The sequence below is a fragment of the Lipotes vexillifer genome, unplaced genomic scaffold (genome assembly GCF_000442215.2).
Source record: "Lipotes vexillifer unplaced genomic scaffold, Lipotes_vexillifer_v1.1 scaffold419, whole genome shotgun sequence".
NCBI classification, from domain to species: domain Eukaryota; kingdom Metazoa; phylum Chordata; class Mammalia; order Artiodactyla; family Lipotidae; genus Lipotes; species Lipotes vexillifer.
The window spans coordinates 1,809,624-1,831,186 of NW_006786333.1; the positions used below are offsets into that span (position 1 = coordinate 1,809,624).

The 21,563-nt window shown below is 39.3% G+C and overlaps 1 protein-coding gene across 1 annotated transcript in view; it reads right to left on the reverse strand.

The window, feature by feature from the left end:
- Positions 1-21,563, reverse strand: part of ST6GALNAC5 (ST6 N-acetylgalactosaminide alpha-2,6-sialyltransferase 5) — a 176,626-nt gene that overhangs the window by 70,253 nt on the left and 84,810 nt on the right. The gene's annotated exons all lie outside the window — the stretch shown is intronic.

Here is a 21,563-nt window from a genome sequence, read left to right on the forward strand (position 1 = left end):
GCATGTGGGATCTTCCCGGACCGGGGCACAAACCCGTGTGCCCTGCATCGGCAGGCAGACTCTCAACCACTGCGCCACCAGGGAAACCCCTTAAGTGTTTTGTATATACTAATTTATGTAATCTGCTTCAAACCCAGTGAGATAGTTACTATCATTATGCCCATTTTTTTTGGATGAAGAAACTGGGACACAAAGACACTTAGCTTTGCAAGTGTGAAAGTCTGAATTTAAACCTAACCAATCCAGAATTTGTGATCTCAGTAACAATATTTCCTGCTTATCCAGGCCAAAAAGCATTAAGTGAGAAAAAAAAGAATGCTAAAGGATACAATTCACAATGCAGAATATAATTTACAAACTGTATATGCAACAAAAAAGTAGTATCAAGACTGACAGAGTAAAAATAAAGAGATATTTACAAGGAGAAACTGTAGTAGAAGGGACTTCAGTTTTTTTAACAGTATATTGAGATGTAGTTCACATACCAGACGTTTCACCCATTTAAGATATACAACTCAGTGGCTTTTAGTGTATTCACAGGGTTGTGCATCCATCACTACGATCAGTTTTAGGAGAGCTTCCTTACCCCAAAAAGAAACTCTATATTAGCCACAGTCATGGAGATCTACACATAACTTTTTCTTTCTTTCTTTTTTTAAAAAAAATATTTTATCTTTTAAAATAAAAATTGTGTGTATTTAAGGTGTACATGATTTGATACACATACACATAGTAAAATGATTACTACAGTCAAGATAATTAACCTATCATCTCCTCACATAGTTACCATTTTTTTGTGTGTGTCATGAGAGCACCTAAAATCTACTCTCCTAGCATATTTCCAGTATTCAATACGGTATCATTAACAATAGTCACCATGCTGTACATAAGATCTCTAGACTTAATCTTCTTCGTATACAACTGCATTTGTACCCTTTGACAAACATCTTTCCATTTCCCTATCCCTTGGCGCCTTGTAACCAGTACTCTACTCTCTGCTTCTATGAGTCTGACTTTTTTTTAAAGATTAAACATGTAAGTGAGGTCATGCAATATTTGTCTTTTTCTGTCTGGCTTATATCACTCAGCATAACGTACTTCAGTTTCATCTATGTTGTTCTAATGACAGAATTTCCTTCTTTTTTTAAGGCTGAGTAATATTCTGTGGTGTGTGCTTGTGTGTCACATTTTCTTTATCCATTTGTCCATCAATGGGCACTTAGGTTGATTCCATATTTTGGCTATTGTGAAAAATGCTGCAATGAACATGAGAGTGCAGACATCTCTTTAAGATACTGATTTCATTCCCTTTGAATATACACACAGAAGGAGGATTGCTTGATCATATGGTAGTTCTATTTCTAATTTTTTGAGGAACCTCCATACTGTTTTTCCATAGTGGCTGCACCAATTTACATTCTCACTAATAGTGCACAAGGATTCCCTTTTCTCCACATCCTCTCCAAAACTTGTTATCTATTGTTTTCTTGATAATAGCTATTCTAACAGGTGTCAGGTGATATCTCATTGTGGTTTTGATTTGCATTTCTTTGATGATTAATGATATTGAGTATCTTTTCATATACATATTGGCCATTTGTATATCTGTATTTCTCAAAAGAATGTCTATTCAGGTTCTTTGCCCATTTTTAATTTGGGTTATTTGTTTTCTTGCTATCAAGCTGAGTTCTTTATATATTTTGAATATTAACCCCTTATCAGATGTGTGGTTTTCAAATATTTTCTCCTATTCTGTAGGTTGTTTCTTCACCCTGTCGATTGTTTCCTTCACTGTGCAGAAGCATTTTCAGTTTGATGTAATATCTTTTGTCTATTTTTGCTTTTGTTGCTTGTGCTTTTGGGGTCATATCCAAAAATATCATTGCCCAGACGAATATCATTGCCCAGACGAATATCAACGAATATCAAGAAGCGTTTTCTCCATGCTTTCTTCTAGTAGTTTTACAGTTTCAGGGTCTTACATTTAAGCACTTAAAGAACAGATAATTGTACAGTGGTTCTAATACATTCACAGTCTAGACAAAAAGGAAAATCCTCAAGTTCCTCTTATGAAAACAGCATACCAAACCTTAAAAAAGATAAAAGCAAAAGAAAACGATTCACTTCTGAATGGTGACACAAAAATCCTAAATGAATTACTAGCAAGTAATTTATAAAAACCTTTTCATAATACAATATACACATATGGAAAGACTGCATTAAATACAAAGATCCATAAATAATTATAAAGCACAGACCCATGCAAATACTACCCAGGTCAAGAATTTAAATATCACCAGCACCCTAGGAGGCCCTCAGGTAACTTTGCCCAATCTTCCCACTCTCCCCTTTAAAAGTGACTACTATCCTAACTTTTATGAAAATCATTTTTTTATTTGTTTACATTTATCACCTATGTATCTCTAAATACTCTAGTTTTGCCCACTTTTGAACTTTACATAAATGAAATCATGCAGTATATATTTTGTGTCTTGCTTTTAGGAAAAGTTAAGCTATGTTTGTAAGATTTATTCATCTTGGTGCAAATGTTTGTAATCTGTTAATTTCCATTCATGTATAAAATACCCTAATTTGCCTATTATTCTGTTGGTGAACTTGTAGATTATTTCCAGTTTTTGAATGTTATAATGTTGCTCTAAACATTCTTACCCTGCAGAATTAAAAATCATTATGACTAAGTGGAATATGCTCCGTGAATGCAAAGATGGTTCAATATTAGGAAATATATAGATATAATTTATCACTTTAATGGGTCAAGAAAGAAAATAATGTGATAATCTCCATAGATACAGAAAAATATTTGAAAAAACTAAATCCATTCTTGGATAAAACAGTGATCGTAGGTTAGTTGCTTAACATCAGATAATGTATTTACCTCTATCCCAAAGTGTCATTCTTAGTAGAGAAACACCAGAAGTATCCTCACAAGCAAAGGATACCAAGTATTTACATTATTATTTAACCATGTACCAGACTTAAAATCTTATAAAATTATGATGAGAAATAATGAGAGGTATAAAACTTGGAAAGGAGGAGGAATGATAAGATTTTATATCTAAAACCCAATACTACCAATAAAGAAATGCAGTAATGTATCAGCTTATGAAACTAACAAACAGAAATCAATAGCCTTCATACAAGACTCCATTTACAACAGCAACAAAAATAATAAAACACTTCTGAATAAATTTACCATGAATATATCCAGGATTCTATTAGGGGGGAAAAAAATCCTCTAAAAAAAGGCATAAAGAATATAACAGAAGATGTCAACAAATGAAAAGAGACACTACATGTTTTGATAGGAAGATTCAAAATCATAAAGATGTCAACCTTCCCTAATTTACATTTTAAATTCAGATCTAGTAAAAATACCATGTTTTTTTTCCTGTAACCAGATAAGCTGATTTTCAATTTCATAAACCAGAATCATCAAGAAAACAAGAGGGGAAGAAGAACTAGCTTTTTCAGAAATTAAAATATTCTGTAAAGCTTCAGTAATTAAAGCAGTCTGTTTCTGGTGTGTAATAAGGCAAATGAATCAATCCAATCAGCACATAAAGCACTAGAGAAAATCACCAGACAATCTCACTCATGACCATAGTTGTAAAAATCCTGAATTAAACATGAGTAAACTGAATGTAGTAAAGCACAGACACACACACACACAGACACACACGACACCCCTCATGATCAAAGGGGCTTTATTTCAGGAATACCAGTTTGATTTAACATTTTAAAGATTAATTAATGTAATTTGCCTTATTTTTAGTATAAAAAAGAAAAATTGTTGATATGATCATCTCAGTAGCTCAACACTCAGCCATGCCAAAAACATTTAACTAATTACATATAAGAGAAACCTTCTTTAGTCTGATAAATGCTATTTACAAAAAAAAAAAAAGGAAAGAAATTTTTTAACAAACCTTGTACCTATTAATGACTTACTGAAACTTTCCTGAAATTGAGAATGACACAAGAATGGTCGCTATTACCGTTTTAATTCAACATTGTACCGGAAGTCCTAAACAGTGCTATAAAGAACAAGAAATAAAAGTAGTTTTGGAAGGAAACAAAATTTTCATTATTTATAAATGATGTGATTATTTACACAGCAAGTCCAAAAGAATTCAGAGATGAATTATTAGAATGAAAATGAATAAACTCCAGCTATATGCAACATATGATTCTCAAAGATAGTGTTGAGTGAAAGTCATACTCAAAGGAATACTTACTGTATTATTCCATTTACATATTGTTCAAGAAACTGACAAAACTAAATTATATAATTTAGTGACATATACACAGGTGATCAAATTATGGAGAAAAGGAAGGAAGCAATTATTACAAAAATCAGAAAAAGCTACTTCTGAGGGGGTATTTCTGGGTCCACAGGAGGGAAAGCAGTGTGATATGAGGTTAGAGAAAGGCCATTAAGAATTCTGGGTCTTAGCCTAAGGTTAATGGGTTTGTTGAACAGTTTTGAGCCAGAATATACTACTTATCTGGTATTTTTCAAGAGGACAACTCTGAATACTTGTGGGTTGTAGAAGGACAGAATCGGAAGTAGGGAAACCAGTTAGGAAGAGACTGCAGTAGCTCAGCTGAGTGATGTTGGTGGCTTGGATTAGGGGATTGTATTCGTTTTCTATCACTGTTGTAACAAATTAGCACAAACATAAGAGCTTAAGACAACATCATTTATTATTTTCCATTCTGTCAGACAGAGTCCCATGCAGGTCTCACTGGGCTAAAATCGAAGTGTCGGCAGGGATATGGTCCCTCGTGGATGCTCTAAAAAGAATGCATTCCCTTGCCTTTTCCAGCTTCTAGAGACTACATGCATTCCTTGGCTCAAATCCCCCACCATCCATTTTCAAAAATAGCAGCGTTGCATCTCTCTCACTTTTCTTCTGTAGTCACATCTCCCTTTGACTCTGACTTTAGCTAGGGAAGGTTCTCCCCTTTTAAGGACTCATATGATTAGGTTGGGTTCACCTGGCTAACACGGGATAATCTCCCCGTCTCAAGGTCCCTAATCTTAATCGCACCTGCAAAATCCCTTTAGGTATGGTAAGGTGAGGAATTGTAGGTAACTTATTCACAGGTTCTGGGGATCAGGGTATGTATTAAGACCAATTAGGACATCTTTTTCCTATTTAGGTCATCGTTGTGGGCTTTTATTCTACCTGTCACAGAGGTAGACATGCAAATGGACATAGTATGAGTAAGGACATACTCAAGTTTTCACCTGAGTTTGAGAAGCAGTCTGGCTGCCTCTGGTAGCCTCTGCCTACCTTCTGAATTAGCTCCACCACCCACTCTCTATATGATGATCACCTAAACCTATAATCATCCTATAATTAAGACACCTCACTCTTCAATTCAGGCCTGTCCTGAATTTGTTCCTTAGTCCCCATCTTGCTCAGTCCTACTGATTATCTTTTCTCAAGGTCAAAGACATTCAGACCAACTCAAGGCTCTGGTTATGTACAATTCTATGGTGGTTTTGTAGGCAGAACTGTGTCTGCTCTAGTAGTAATGGTCATAAATGCACAGCAATCTGATTATCCAGAGCACTCCCTCTGTAATTTTAGCTTCTTATCAATAAAGCATTGGCTGGTCATATTAAATCTGATGTATTTTCTAACTGGAAAAAAAATGTATGGCTCTTTGAACTGTTAGCCACATTCTTAATGTTGTAAGTAATTAGACAGGCTCTAGGTAGTGGGCAATATCTTTCTACTATCATAGTCCCGCCTACTCCCTCCCTCTGTCTGTTCCAGTTATCCTAACAATTCCCTTCTCTATTCTCACCAGGTCTTCCACAAATGTCCCAACAATCCTATGCACAAATTTCCACAAGATGTGAGAGATATACTTCAAGAACTATGCTTTGAGAAGTCAATTCCATTTCCATACCGGTATGAAGTCTAACATAAACAACTCTAAAAAAAGTCAGTGTTCAGCTATTCCCTTCAAAGCTCTTGGTAAACAGTAAGGAATAAAAAATCTCCCTTCACCTTTTGGAGTCAAAAGAATACGCTAATGAGTGGAGAACAACAGCCATATTTCTGTTTCTCTCAGATTACGAAAAAAAGAGGGTGATTAAAAGTTCAGTATTTTGGTTTAAAAGATGAAATTAACACCATCTTTTTGTTACACTATTTTTTATACTTTTCTTAAAATACGCATGTATGTGTGTGCATGCATGGGAGAGGAATCATTCACAGATTCAGCAATGCTTTATCCTCAGATATCAATTTCAGTGCTCTACCCTATGGCTTTAGATCCTTTAGTTGTTATTGATGATGAAAATACTTCATAAATTTGCTTTGAATTTTCCAGACCTCCACTCTAGGATCTGCATTGTATAAACAGGTCTTTGTTAAAATGAAAGCAGGTGACATTATCACATACTACAATTGTGCTTTGGATCTATAATTACATCTCCTTCAAGCCCTCTTGACTTTCCACTGTATGTCTCTAAACTTTCTGTGAGCTGCTTGACACTTGATCTGGGATCATTCAGGCTGCCCTTCCCAGGCTCTTCTCTTCACTGTGTCTTTAAACTCCTTGCGGCAGTGATGTGACTAGAAAGGAACACTGCTTTCAGACACAGCCAGCAAATAGCTCTGAATTTTTTAGCGTGTTTTCTTCAACCTTCCTCCTCAACTTTCCCTCTTAGTTATTCCATCTGTCTCTCAGGCTATGTGTGTGTTCAGTTGTTTCAGCATTCTTTCCTGAGATTACCAAATACTGATTGCTTTTATAATCAGCTCACTGTCTATCTGACTAAACAATTGTTCAGTATTTGTTTCATTTTGGACAGTTAGCCCTCACCAGTTGTTTTACATTAATCAATTCATTCATGCAGCCAACAAAAAATTTATTCAGCTATTCCTATGGACCACTCTTTGTTCTACCTACACAGGATTCAATGGTTGTCGAAAACAAACTCTGTTCCTACATTCATGAAGGCGATAGTCTGGGGTAGGAGAACACTGCTATGGAAATGACCCTGCAAAGAAAGTAAAATTACAACTTCAAGAAATACCCCAGGAGTACCAGTTTCAGTGAGAATGTGTGACAGGGACATTCAAAGAAGAATTCTCTGAAGAACTGGTGTTTGACCTGAGCTCTGGCAGATATACAAGTATTGACTAAGGAAAGGGATAGGATGGGTACATTCCAGGGAGTAGGAACAGCCAGGGAGGGGGAGCAGCATATGCAAACATCCTCTGGTGGCAAGAAGCATGGAATGTTTGAGAAACTGAACTGAGGCCAGTACGGTTGGTGCGTGGGGAGCGAGGGAGTTGGGGTGGCAGATGCTGGCAGAGAGACAGGCAGAGGCCAGACAACAGAGGAGCTCACAAGCCCTATAAAAAATTAGTTCCTAACACATGAAAGGATGCTCAACATCTCTAATCATTAGAGAAATGCAAATCAAAACTACAATGAGGTAACACCTCAGACCGGTCAGAATGGCCATCATCAAAAGGTCAACAAACAACAAATGCTGGAGAGGGTGTGGAGAAAAGGAAACCCTCTTGCACTGCTGGTGGGAATGTAAATTGATACAGCCACTATGGAGAACACATTTGGAGGTTCCTTAAAAAACCAAAAATAGAATTACCATACGACCCAGCAATCCCACTACTGGGCATATACCCTGAGAAAGCCATAATTCAAAAAGAGTCATGTACCACAATGTTTATTGCAGCACTATTTACAATAGCCAGGACATGGAAGTGTCCATCGACAGATGAATGGATAAAGAAGATGTGGCACATATATACAATGGGAGTATTTCTCAGCCATAAAAAGAAATGAAACTGAGTTATTTGTAGTGAGGTGGATGGACCTAGAGTCTGTCATACAGAGTGAAGTAAGTTAGAAAGAGAAAAACAAATACCATATGCTAACACATATATATGGAATCTAAAAAATATAAAAAATAAAAGGTTCTGAAGAACCTAGGGGCAGGACAGGAATAAAAATGCAGACGTAGAGAATGGACTTGAGGACACAGGGAGGGGGAAGGGTAAGCTGGGACAAAGTGAGAGAGTGACATGGACATATATACACTACCAAATGTAAAATAGATAGCTAGTGGGAAGCAGCTGCATAGCACAGGGAGATCAGCTCGGTGCTTTGTGACTACATAGAGGGGTGGGATAGGGAGGGTGGGAGGGAGACACAGGAGGGAGGAGATATGGGGATATATGTATACGTATAGTTGATTCACTTTGTTATAAAGCAGAAACTAACACAACAATGTAAAGCAATTATACTCCAATAAAGATGTTAAAAATAAATTTGTTCCTTACCCCAGGACAAGGAAAACCACTGAAGGGGCTTGTCCAAGGGAGGGTGACATCATTAAATTTTCATGTCCCCCTGCCTTATTTATTTATTTACATCCCAGGGACGTGTTGTGCCATGAATAATAACTGTAAACAGAATAACTCATGGAAGTTCAAATAACATCAGACCTTTTGAATGTGCAATACAGAGATTCTTAATTGAATTCATAATCTAGTCCCTCCAAAAGGGCTTTACTGGCAATGCCCAGGCACCAACTTGGGTGGCTATTTTGGGGCATACCCATATAATATATATTTTATTTTATTTTATTATTATTATTTTTTTGAGGTATGCAGTGCTCTCACTGTTGTGACCTCTCCCGTTGTGGCGCACAAGCTCCGGACATGCGGGCTCAGCGGCCATGGCTCCGGGCCCAGCTGCTCTGCAGCATGCGGGATCTTCCTGGACCGGGGCACGAACCCGTGTCCCCTGCATCGGCAGGCGGACTCTCAACCACTGCGCCACCAGGGAAGCCCTAATATATATTTTAAAGGGGGGTACTAATGGTCTTGTTTTATTTTCTCGCCACTTCTTGAGCAAAATGAAGAGGGCTTAACATGTTAGGGTCAGCCTAGAGAAGCTGCAGAGCACACAAATGCTCCTATTCTCATTTCTGCTCAGGTGCCTTTGTTTTCCTCATCAGTCTCCAAAGAAAACTGCTTCTGATGTAACACCTCTTGAGGTTTCAAGATAGGGGCTTTCAAAGGTGATGGAATAGTCCCTGAGAACCTACTTTGAGCAGGACCCCTGCAGGGAGCCCTGGGATAGAAGGAGGTAGGAGTTGCTCATGAGAAGTTAAAATCTTCATGAAGAATTTGGGACATAAACAAGTGTCTAACAACGTGACATTGCATAAAGCTGTTCTGAGGAATCTGGTGAGCAGCCAGCTTTGAAGGACAGTTGGTCCTCAAAAACTCAGCAGAAATGAAAGCCTCAAGTGCCAAGAGGCTGCCACTCAACCTCTGTAAGAATTTACAATCAAGCCCTACCCCACCCTTGTCCATTTTGTGCTTCAAAAAGCATCAACCACATTTGGACAAGGCCCTAGTTTACCCTTTATCTCTCTAAGCATCTGTCCATTTCTAACCAAACTAGACCACGATTCCTTAGGTTCTACTGTGCCTACAGGCCAGAACAGAAGGTCTAGATAAGCAAGCCAAAAGCAAGCAGAACTTCAGAAGAATTCATGGGTTAATTAAAGCTAAAAAGCAAATCACACACACAAAAAGAGAAATACATAGATATAAATAGATATAATTATGCTACCACTGTAGCTTTAAAATAAGCAAAATATATCATTGTATTTACATTAAAATACCAAGAAAGTAAGAATAAATATATGCAGACTTTGAGTTTCTATACATTAACTAAATATGGATCTCTCTACATGTGTCCTCCAGAACCTACAGAGATCAATAAGGAGAGCAAATAAAACCACCCATAACCCCTGCCTACTGCATAACTAGAAGACAGAGGATGCTACAAATCCCAGTTTACACAGAGCTTGGAAAAGAAGAATCTGGAATCTGCAGAGCCAGCACTGAAGACTTGTTGGAGCTGAGAATTGTCTGGAGAATGCTTGGGGAAAAGGAGAAGGCAGCAGGCCTGGCAGTGGCAGAGCACAGATAAAATCATTCTTAGCAGGAAAATGTCACACTCTGAAAAGATAAACACTGACAAAAGTCTATAATCTGTTGGATCAGGACACCATTACTGGGCACACAAATGGAGGGAGCTGCCCAGAGGTGGCAGTCTTGGGAAGGCACCTTTTTGGGGAGATGAGAGGGGTCCTTAAAGCCCAGGTGATGAAGCAGAAAGAGGAAGCAAGATGAGGCGTCCATCAGAAAAGAACGAGAAGGCATCGCCCCCCACCAATAAAAGGTGCCATCTAGTTTTTATTTGCGGTATGTGGGCCTCTAACCATTGTGGCTTCTCCCATTGCAGAGCACAGGCTGCGGACGCGCAGGCTCAGCGGCCATGGCTCACGGGCCCAGCTGTTCCACGGCATGTGGGATCTTCCCGGACCATCTAATTTTGAAAAGTGCTCTTAAGTGTATCAACAGAAGATAGTGCTCTTGAACTAAGAAATTATGTGAGCCTCCCCAAAATCTTACCACTGTCTGCACAGAATCACCCGTTGTTGCTGATTCAGGAAAATGCAAGACTCTTCAAAGGTAAAATAGCAGATACCATCCCCACAGAGTCACTGTAAAACCATGGAAATCGAAAACCAAAATATTTCAGCAGGTGAAAATTCTCCCCACCCTCCAAAACGACAAAGTAGAAGAAAACTGTAACACAAACCCCAACTGAATTAAATGTCCATAAAAAAGCACTTTGTATATTTTCAAAAAACCTCTAGTCAGAAATACAAAAGCTCAGAACAGAAATGGGCAAATTTTCAAAATACAATGTGAAACAGGAATTGGTTGAATGGGGAATCATGGGCACCCCATCACACGGGGGAGAGCTGGCTCTCAGCACCTCAGCCAAGAGATTGTATTTAGCATCACTAATAATGGAGCAAATGGACATTCTGAGCCTCCTGGTGTGATGTACTAGGGGGACACAATACGGTATCATCTGTGTAGTATTCTTTCCAAAAATATTTAACCTGAATCTAATCATCAAGAAATAATCAGACCAATCTAGAATATGAGATATTCTCGAAAATAACTGGCATGGACTCTTCAAAAATGTCAGTGACATGAGAAAAAAGGGGGAGGGCACTCGTCTAGTAAAAGGAGACTATAAAGAGACATAATAAATAAATTCAGTGTCTGATCCTTTATTCGATCCTGATTTGGAAAAAAACATCAGCTAGAAAGAATATTTTTGGAATAAATGAGAAAATTTAAATATGGTCTGTATCTCATATAAATCATGGTATCAAATGTTAAATTTATTATGTTGTGGTAATTATATTGTGATTATGTAGAACGATTTATTTTTCTTAGCTGAAGATATCAGCTGAAGTATTTAGGGTTGTGGTATCATGTCTAGTACTAACTTTCAAGTGGATCAACAAAACCTGTGTGTGGATAGATGCATGTGTGCACACATGGATGGATGGAGTTAAAGATAAAACAAAGGTGTCAAAATGTTAATAATTAATAAATATAGGTGTGCTGGGTTAAACAGTCCCCCCAAGATGCACGTTTACCCAGAAGCTCAGAATGTGACCTTGTTTAACAATAGAGTCTTTGCAGAGTAATTAGTTAAATTAAAATGAGGTCATACTGGATAAGGGTGGGCCCTAAACCTAATATGGTTCTTAGAAGAAGAGGAGACATAGAGACACACAGGGGAGAAGGCCATGGTGGCCGAAGCAGAGATTTGAGGGATACAAGCCAAGGAATGTCCAGGGCTGCCAGCAATCACCAGATGTCAGGAAGAGGCACAGAATTCTTCCCCGGAGCCTTCAGAGGGAGCAGGGCCTACAGACACCGTGATTTTCGACTCTTAGTCTCCAAAACTGTGAGAGAATAAGTGTGTTGTATGAATTACCCAATTTGTGGTGATTTGTTCTGGAAGTCCTGGGAAACTAATATGGTAGGTACTGGTTAAAAGTGTCCAGTGAAAATACTTTGGGTTTTTCTCGTGAGTATGAAATATTTCAAAATCACAAGTTGGGAAAAAATAAAAATAAATAAAATTTAAAAAAATTTTACACTTTTGCATAGAAAAAAATCAAGGACATACACCAATCAACCAAATTTATCTCCCCGTAGTTGTAAAGAGTCCCTGCCCCTCAGTGACCTCAGAAATCCTCCTGCCCTCCATGTTAAAAAGTGAGCTTCGGGCTTCCCTGGTGGCACAGTGGTTGAGAGTCCGCCTGCCGATGCAGGGGACACGGATTCGTGCCCCCGTCCGGGAAGATCCCACATGCCGCGGAGCGGCTGGGCCCGTGAGCCATGGCCGTTGAGTCTGAGCATCCGGAGCCTGTGCTCCGCAACGGGAGAGGCCACAGCAGTGAGAGGCCCGCGTACCAGAAAAAAAAAAAAAAAAAAAAAAAAAGTGAGCTTAATCATCTCCCTCCCTCCTTCCCAAATTTATGCTTGGTATCTTATGAGACTTTGGTTATTGGGTAGAACCGCCAGATGTGGAGAAATGGGGAGATGATTGGGAGTAATACTGCTGAGTCATGGAAATGCAGTTGGCCTTCAGTAGAAGTGAGTGGAGCGAAGGTTCTAAAAGGAGGGTAAAGGGACAAAACAGATCCTCTGTTCACAAGAGTGATAGACAGCATCACTTAACAAGTCAAAGTATGAGCAAAGTCAATATTGGACCTGGATTGGGACAAAGAAACAAAGAAGGTATTGGCTTCACATAGAAAGGGACGTGCCAGGGGAGGAGAGAGGCTGGGCCTGTCACCAGGCTTTCTATCATCTAAGAAGGTTATTTAGTCTGTGGACTTGGAACTGGTCTTCCTGGGTCTGGATTCAGGTTGTCTCTTACTCTGCCTCTGTGAGTTTAGAAAACTGGGGTTAATAATCGTACTTTTGCAGGGTTGTTGTAAGAAATGTATCTGCAAAGTACTAAGGAGAGTTCCTGCCACCCAGCATTATGCACGTTTGAGCTGGAAATTCTTGAATGTGGGGCCTGGGTTAGGTACCTGGCTTCACCCATTGGTCTCAAACCACGGTGGATGCAGAAGCAGTGGCTTAGAGTTTAACCCTGAAATTTTGGAATGATCACGCCCAGTATTTCAAGGTATGGGGAAAAGAATTCTGCAGACGGTACAACCACGGATAAAATTTTATTTTCTCCTTTGAAGTGTTTGTAATTTTCCAAATGTTTTACAATAAGGTAGTGCCAATTTGATAGTCAGAAAAAATGAAAGAACTAGCCATGTCCCTTTTACTCCTCATCTTCCCATCGAAAAAATGGAGGTGGTAGAGATAGTGGTGGGGAGGAAAGATTATGCTTTTTGTTTTAAAGAATAAGAACATCAGTTAAGAAGCAGAAGCACTCAGATGTCCCGCAGCCCCTGCCCCAGACCTGCCCAGGCAGCTGACACTGGGACTGGTTGCTCAGTAGGTCAGGGGAGACTCAGTGGAAAACTCGTAAAAATTTTTTAAAAAAGACTCAGGTTGACTTTAGTGAATTATTCTGATGAAAATACACAAGCTCAAAGAGGAAAGCAAAAGGACATCAACAAGTTTGGAAGTTTATTTAATGTGGATTTATGGGCTTCATTACAAAAAAAACATTGATTAACAATAACTTACTTCCAAACAAAACCCGATGTGTATATAGTTGACAATAAAATTGATAAACACTTCAGCAGTCATTGCACTGTCCCAGGTTTCAGAACTATATATCCCTAAGTGCTTTTTCATAATTTAGTCCATTTTTAAAAGGGCACAATGACTAGGGAGTATGGTAGAAAAATATTATTAAAAATGTAAATATATGAAGTATCTGACTTAATGACTACCATATTGATTGCTGAATTTATCCATGTCTCTATGTAAACAAATTAAACAAATCCCTTCTTGACACACATAATGGTCACAGATTCTTAGACACTTAAGAATCTTAAGAGGGCCCTTAAAGTATATCCAATCCAGCTCTCTATGCAAAGCAGGCATTATAACACAATGTAAGTGATGAGTAGTCAGGCCCTTAGATGAGGTCTTCATAACTCTGTCTGAACCACCCTCGTATTAAAAGCTGTAATAAATTGAATCATAGCACCTGCTTTTTTTTTTTCCTTTATGCCACTTATCACAATTGTGACACCATTTTTCACTAGTGTGATTTTTGTTCATTGTCTAGCTTTCCACTGGACCGTAAATCTTTGAGGGCAAAAATTGTGATGACTTTGCTTGCTGCTGTATCCCTAATCCCTTCTACATAGCCTGGAACTCATCAAATATTTGTTAAATTAATGAACACAGCTTTGGATTCTTCTCCCAATTTTAACACTACTGGAAACTAAAGGTCCTTGAGGTGTTCCTCAAAGCTGATAAATGTCAGTGTCAAGAATCAGACCCAGCTTCATTTGACCACAGAGGTCATGACTGTCCTACCAAGCTTCTTGGCCACCCAGTTAGTTTAAAGGGAACCTATGAATTAAGCAATTTCAAATTAATAGCACAAATTTACATTCAATTCCTGCTCCCTCTCTCCAAAGCTAATAAAATGTGAATTTCAAATCTGAGTTTTAATTTTCTACAAGATGATACTAATGCCACCTCTGGGCCTTGGTGCTTTTCTAATGCTTTATGTTATATATTTCAATATTTACACATGCTCACCATCCCTAATCATCTCTATGGCTGTCTTTTTTTCCTCTAATCAGAAACTTACAACACAGTTTAAATGAATGGTGTGCTGCAGTCAGCTTATACTGGCTCCCAGAACCCATGGTTAAATTTTCAGGGAGTTTGTGAGCTGGATGTCAAGCCACAGCCATTATTAAAAATTAAACATACAAGAAAATAAATTATATGAAAAACAAATGAAATTTCAGTGGAGAAAAATAAACTTTTAAATAAATGGTGCTGGAACAATTGGACATCCATGGGCAAAAAAAAAATAGCTTTGACTTAAAACCTCATACCATACAAAAATATTAACTCAAAATGGATTGTAGATTTAAATTTAAAATGCAAAATTTTAAAACTTTTATAAGAAAACATAGGAGAAAATCTTTAGGATCTAAATCTACAGGAGTCCTGAGACATTATATTAAAGGCATGATCCATAAAAGAAAGAATTGCTAAATTTACCTTCATCAAAATTTAGGAATTTTGGGGTGCTTCCCTGGTGGTGCAGTGGTTGAGCGTCCACCTGCCGATGCTGAAGACCCGGGTTCATGCCCCGGTCTGGGAAGATCCCACATGCCGCGGAGCGGCTAGGCCCGTGAGCCATGGCTGCTGAGCCTGCGCGTCCGGAGCCTGTGCTCCGCAACGGGAAAGGCCGCAACAGTGAGAGGCCCGCGTACCACTAAAAAAAAATAATTTAAGACTTTTGTGACTTTTAAGAGGATGAAAAGATAAGTTACAGACTGGGAGAAAAAACTTGCAAACCACATACCTGACAAAATTTTTTTTTTTTTTTTCGGTACGCGGGCCTCTCACTGTTGGCGGCCTCTCCCGTTGCGGAGCACAGGCATGTGGGATCTTCCCAGACCGGGGCACGAACCCGGGTTCTTGGCATCGGCAAGCGGACTCTCAACCACTGCGCCACCAGGGAAGCCCCAGGGAAGCCCCTGGGAAGCCCCTGGGAAGCCCCTGACAAAATTCTTATATCTACATGGTATAAAGAACTCTCAAAACTCAACAGTACGGAAACAAAAAAATCTAAGTAGAAAATGGGTAGACGATATAAAGAGGCATTTCACCAAAGAGGTGATATGGGTGACAAACAAGCACATGAAAAGATGTCTAACATCATTAGCCATTAAGTAATGCAAATTAAAATCAAAATATCGAGGGAGGAGATATGGGGATATACGTATATGTATAGCTGATTCACTTTGTTATAAAGCAGAAACTAACACACCATTGTAAAGCAATAATGCTCCAATAAAGATGTTAAAAAATAAATAATTAAAATCACAATATCATTAAACTATTAAAATAGCTAAAATGAAAAATAGTAACAACACAAAATGCTGGCAAGGATGCAGAGAAGCTTGATCTCTCATACATACTGGCAGGAAAGTAAAATGATACAACCACTTTAGAAAATAATTTCCAAAATAATTTGGAAAAAGTTACTTGTACTTTATCAAATGACACAGCAGTCACACTCTTGGTCACATCCCAGAAAAATGATAAATTACTTTCACACAAATATTTATGGGAGCTCTATCCATAACAGTAAAAAACTGGAACAACTCAAATATCCATCAGTGGGTGAGTGGTTAACCAAACTGGTACATCCACACAATGGAACACTGCTTAGCAATCAAAAAGAATGATACATGAAACAAAGTTCAGGGAATTATACTTAGTGAAAAAATGTCAGTATCAAAAGTTTATGTAATGTATGGTTCTATATTTAAAACATTCTGGATATTTATTTTTATATTCACAAAAGACATGGAGAACAGATTAAGGGTTATGAGAGACGAGGATGGAGTGGTGACAATCTAAAGAGAAAACGCAAGGGAATTCCTTTGTGATGATGGGACATTTATGTATCCTGAATGTCCTGGTGGTTATACAAATCTATACATGGGATAAAACTGCACACATACCACACATATACACAAACACACACACCCAACAAATGAATCCATATAAAAATGGTGATAGCTGATTAATGTCTTTAGTAGTATTGTATGAGTCTCAATTTCCTGTTTATGATATTGTATTACGGGTATATAAGATGTCAACACTGGGGGAAGCTGGGTAAGGGGTATGTGGGACCCTGTACTATTTTTGCAAATTCCCGTGTGTCTATAATTACTTCAAAATAAAAAGTAAACGAAACAAATGTAGAAGAAATAAATACTTAAGGCATCACTTTCTAATTGCTTTACAACATTTTAGTATTAACTATGCCTTGAAGTTATTCACATTCACTCTATGCTGGTTATATTAGTCAGCTCAGGCTACCATAACACAACACCAGAGACTGAGTGGCTTAAACAACAGACATTTCTCACAGTCCTGGAGGCTGGGGAGTTCACGAGCAAGGTGCTGGGCAGATCCGGTTGCTGGTAAGAGCTCTTTTCCTGGCCTGTAGATGACAGTCTTCTAGCTGAGGCTGTGTCCTTACATGGCAGAGAGCAAGCAAGCTGTGGTATTTTTTCCACTTCTAATAGGGACACTAATCCTATCATGGGAGCCCTACCCTCATGACCTCATCTTAATTTAATTACCTCCCAAAGGCCCCACCTTCAACTGCAATCACACTAGGAGTTAGGGCTTCAACATACAAATTTTAGGGGGAAACAAACATTCAGTCCATAACAGTGGAAATATCATACAAGTTCTGCTACTATGCCTCTCTTCCCTACTCTGCATTCAATGATATCTCATTGGTAGCTGGAAACCAGCCATATGAGAGTGTTTATATCACAGAAATAAGTACGCACTACAAATCAGAACTTGGTTTATTGTACAGCTGATTGCAAAAAGAGTAATGGAGAAAATGTTAATATTGTAAATTAAGCTTTAAAGTGTGCTATGTCTGTAACCATTACATCATGAATAGCATCAAATTGAAAAAAGCCTTCTATTATTTGAAAACTCTTGTTTGATTCTGCAAAGAAGTTACTCACGTTTTGATTCAGGTTTGTCCTGAGTGAGAACAGTTCCAACATTGGTCTTTTTTGTTTCTCTTTCTTCTAATTAAGTAACCAAAAATATCAACCACATTCATGTTGGGACTATACTCATTCATTAATTGCAACCACAGATTGTCTACAGACACAAGAATTTTGCAAAAATCAATGAAAGCATTCTGTGAGGATCAGTTGGCTATATGGAATTTACAACAAAGCGTATTGTATATTAGTATCTTATTAGTAGTAGCATTAGTATTTTATTATTATTTCTAAAGTGTGTACTGCCTTTATAGCAATAAAATACATAATAAACTGAAGCATGGACATGCACATTTTAAAAGAGTGCTAGTATGTAAACATTTACTGGCACAACGCGAGTTTAAGTCCAATCCTCTCTCTTCTTACTTCAGTGGACACAAATCACCACTCCCCTTTAAAGTGGTGATGTAGGTTACCTGTGCCACATCAGGATTTTACCATCTGCAGATGTTCTGTTTCTGGGAGACTGATTTGACTCCCTGTATGTTCAGATATGTATGTTCAGAATCAACGACCTCCTACAACTGTAAACCCTTTTGACTTTACAGGAAGATGCTCTAGTTTCTCCCATGAAGAGTCTCTCACTGGGGGCTGGGTCAGTTCCACTTTGCTTTTAGGTTAGATGCCAAATTTACAAGTTTTCTAGTGGTTTTTCCATTTCTTTTGGTATAACAATATCTGAAAGAAAGATTTCTTTACAACTGGTGGTTCATGGGATTAGTCACCTCGGGCCTTTACCTACAACTTCCAAATGTTCTATATTTTACACTCAGTGTAAATATTTTACACTCAGTGTCCCTTTGCTGTGGCATATACTGGTCAGAGATCAAACTTCCCAACCAATTTGCTGTTGGCTCCATGTGTAGCTACTTTCGGGCTCTGTGCTTCTGTTTATTCTGGAAGGCCTTTCACCCCGATTCCAGTGCCCAGCACCTACCCTTCTATTGAGGTTCAGTTCAGCTACCTTGCCTTTCCTTTCCTAATCCATTCAGTATGGAAAAAAATCATCCTTTTCTCTGAATTCCTCAATATAGCCAAATCTTTCTTCTGACATCTTCTCCCTTATACTGCTGTCACATATATCTGTGGCTTATGTCAGAGCTTTCTATTATCTCCTTGAGGAAGAGCTCTTCCCTAATTTATTTCTAAATCCCACCATGGTGACTAGTTTAATGCCCGTACATAGTTAAGACTTTTGAAAAATTGGTTCAGCGGAATGAGTGGGCTATATGTCACCAAATGAACAAGTGAGTTCATCTCCTTAAGCTTCAGTTTTCTTACCTGTAAGTTAGGAATGATAATCAAGAGATTGTATCTTATAGTTATTGTAAAAAACAGAGATAAGATATATAAAATGACTAGCACAGTGCCTGGCTAATGGTGGCTGCTCAATAAATGGTGTGTGTGTGTGTGTGTGTGTGTGTAATACACAGGATACACATATAACATAAATATGTGGTATATATAATTACCATTGCTGGCACTATCATTACCATATGACTATTATTGATACCAGGTTCAAGTTTCAGTGAGTGTGTCTATGAATTCTCTAGCACAGTGTGGTGTAAGAGCTTAGGCCTGTAAGTCAGAAGTCAGACAGAAGATGCAAGTTTCCGTCTCAGTTCTGCCCAATGTTCATGACCTTGGGCTAGTCAACCTCCCTGGGCTTCAGTTCCCTTATCTGTAAAATATGTGTGTGAATGCAAGGAGAAGGCTGAGCCTCTTTGAAGGTCTGTCCCTCCACAATACCACGTGGCAAGTCCCCTTGGGTGAACTGGGCTCCCAGGGACAGGCAGCACACTGCCTTCAATAACTGCCTCTCTCTAAACCCTCAGCAACGGGCTAAGTACCCTTTGGCAAGGCTGTCTCGGTGATGTACTCATGGGTGCAGAGATCCCCAGCCATTCCACTTGTTGACTTTACTGGCTGGAGAAGGGTTATTTCTTTCTTCATTCTGTGACTACAGTGAGCATTTGGAAGTTGTAGGGGGAAAAAATCAATGCCAGAGAGTTCTGGAGGTGATGTATCTAATACTTTTTCTCTTGGCAAGTCACTGCAGGGGGGATGCCTCTCAAGTTGATCACTCTGATGACAGTGCACCAGTGCATCCTCCCTGCAGACCCCATGTGACACAGGGCTGGGGACCTCAATTACAGAGGCAGGAACACAGAAGTCCAGAATAACAGGGTGTCTCAGCTGGGAGAGGCCTGTCTAGTCTAAGCATTCGATTTCACACATGAGGAAACTGAAGGTCAGAGGGGCCAAAGGACTCCTTCAAGGTCGCAGAGCTAGTTAATGGAAGAGCTGGGTCTAGGAAGTGCACCTCCCGGAGTCCCGGCTCACAGCTTCTGCTCCCACTTCAGTCCCACCTGCTGTGGGCCAGCATCACGGCCGGCCAGGAGCCTCTCTGATGGCAAAAGTGAGTTCCAAACAGGCACCAATGAACATTGTCTTCTCCCCTGCCTCCCAGGTCTCAAATAAAATCTGACTGTTGGAGAGAGTTGAAGTTGGCTTTGGGAAAAACTAATTCCAATTTTTAACTCCCATGAGAACAGTGAAAATTGTTGTCTTTAATGTATATGCCACCCCATCCTGGATGTGATTATTCAGGAGCAGTGAGCAACTGGTGCCTCAGGGGCCCTTTTCCTTTTCTGGCTGAGCACAGACCCAGCGACGCACCTCAGGGCGTGGCTTACAAGAAACAGTAGTTATGTTTCCTGTAATGCATCTGCCCAGACTCAGATGGCAGCTGCTGACCGTGAGCTCCTAGAGAAGAGTATAGCCCAAGCATCAACCTGGCACAAGAGCTGGCACCTGGAAGACATTCAAAATGTTGGTTGGATGAGTCCAGAAAGTGTCACTCATGCTGGTGACCCCAATGTCATAGAATATGTAGAATATGAAAAGGCTCTTTCCATATAATAATAGCTGCCCTTTAACAAATGACGATGAGGTTGAAAACGAGTCATTTGAGCTTAAGGAAGCTTATGGTTCTTGATATGTTTTGGAGTAAGAAAACCAGACATACACTTTATCAGATTCACTATAGTGGGAGTAGTCACACGGGAGGAAGGGAAATAGAGTGAGAAGTATATTCTTGTTTATAGTCTTATTTCAGTAGTTCTCTTTCTCTCTTTTTTCACTCATTAATAAAAGGACATGTGGGATGACCTGGAGTCTCTAACATTGGAATATGGTGCTATTCTGGAATTCTGTGCTCTGGGGCTTGGTAGGAGATATAGTGCTCCCATTTACTCTCTCTCTCTCTCGTTCTCACTGGCCAGTTCTCTTTCTTTGGGGGGATGTTGGTTCTGAGGAGAGAAATCAGGGAGCTGATCACTTAGGTGGGAGGAGCTTACAGGAGTCAGAAGGGTCTTCCTAGGCAGAGACGTCTAAGTCCCACTTCACGTCCCCTTGCTGGCCCAAACTCCCTTAGGTTGGGATAATGTGGTTGAGTTACAATCAATGAAATGTGGAAGAAGGGTCACGAGGGCGCTTTCTGGCCCTACAGACACGTGCGGAAACTTAGCTTTCCTCTTTTCTTGCAGGCCACGGGATAGGAGAGGGTCACCTGATTCACGCTGGACTTCGAGTGCAGAATAAAATCCTCAGTGTCTTAAACAATTTACTCATTGAGGTTTATTTATTACTGAAGCATAGCCTACCTTATCCTGACCTTTCTTCTAATTTATCAAGCCCATTGCATCTCAGGATGACAAGATGGGGCAGAATGCAGGACAGGAGACTGCTTCAGGATTCAACGTTTCGCGTTTTTCTTTTTAGAGATCCTCTCCTGTTATCCTGCTTAGAAACAGGAATGTGTCAGCGCGGGATACAGGGATTTGAGGGGAATTTATACACATGGCCAAATTTTCTCTTCTGGCCCTAG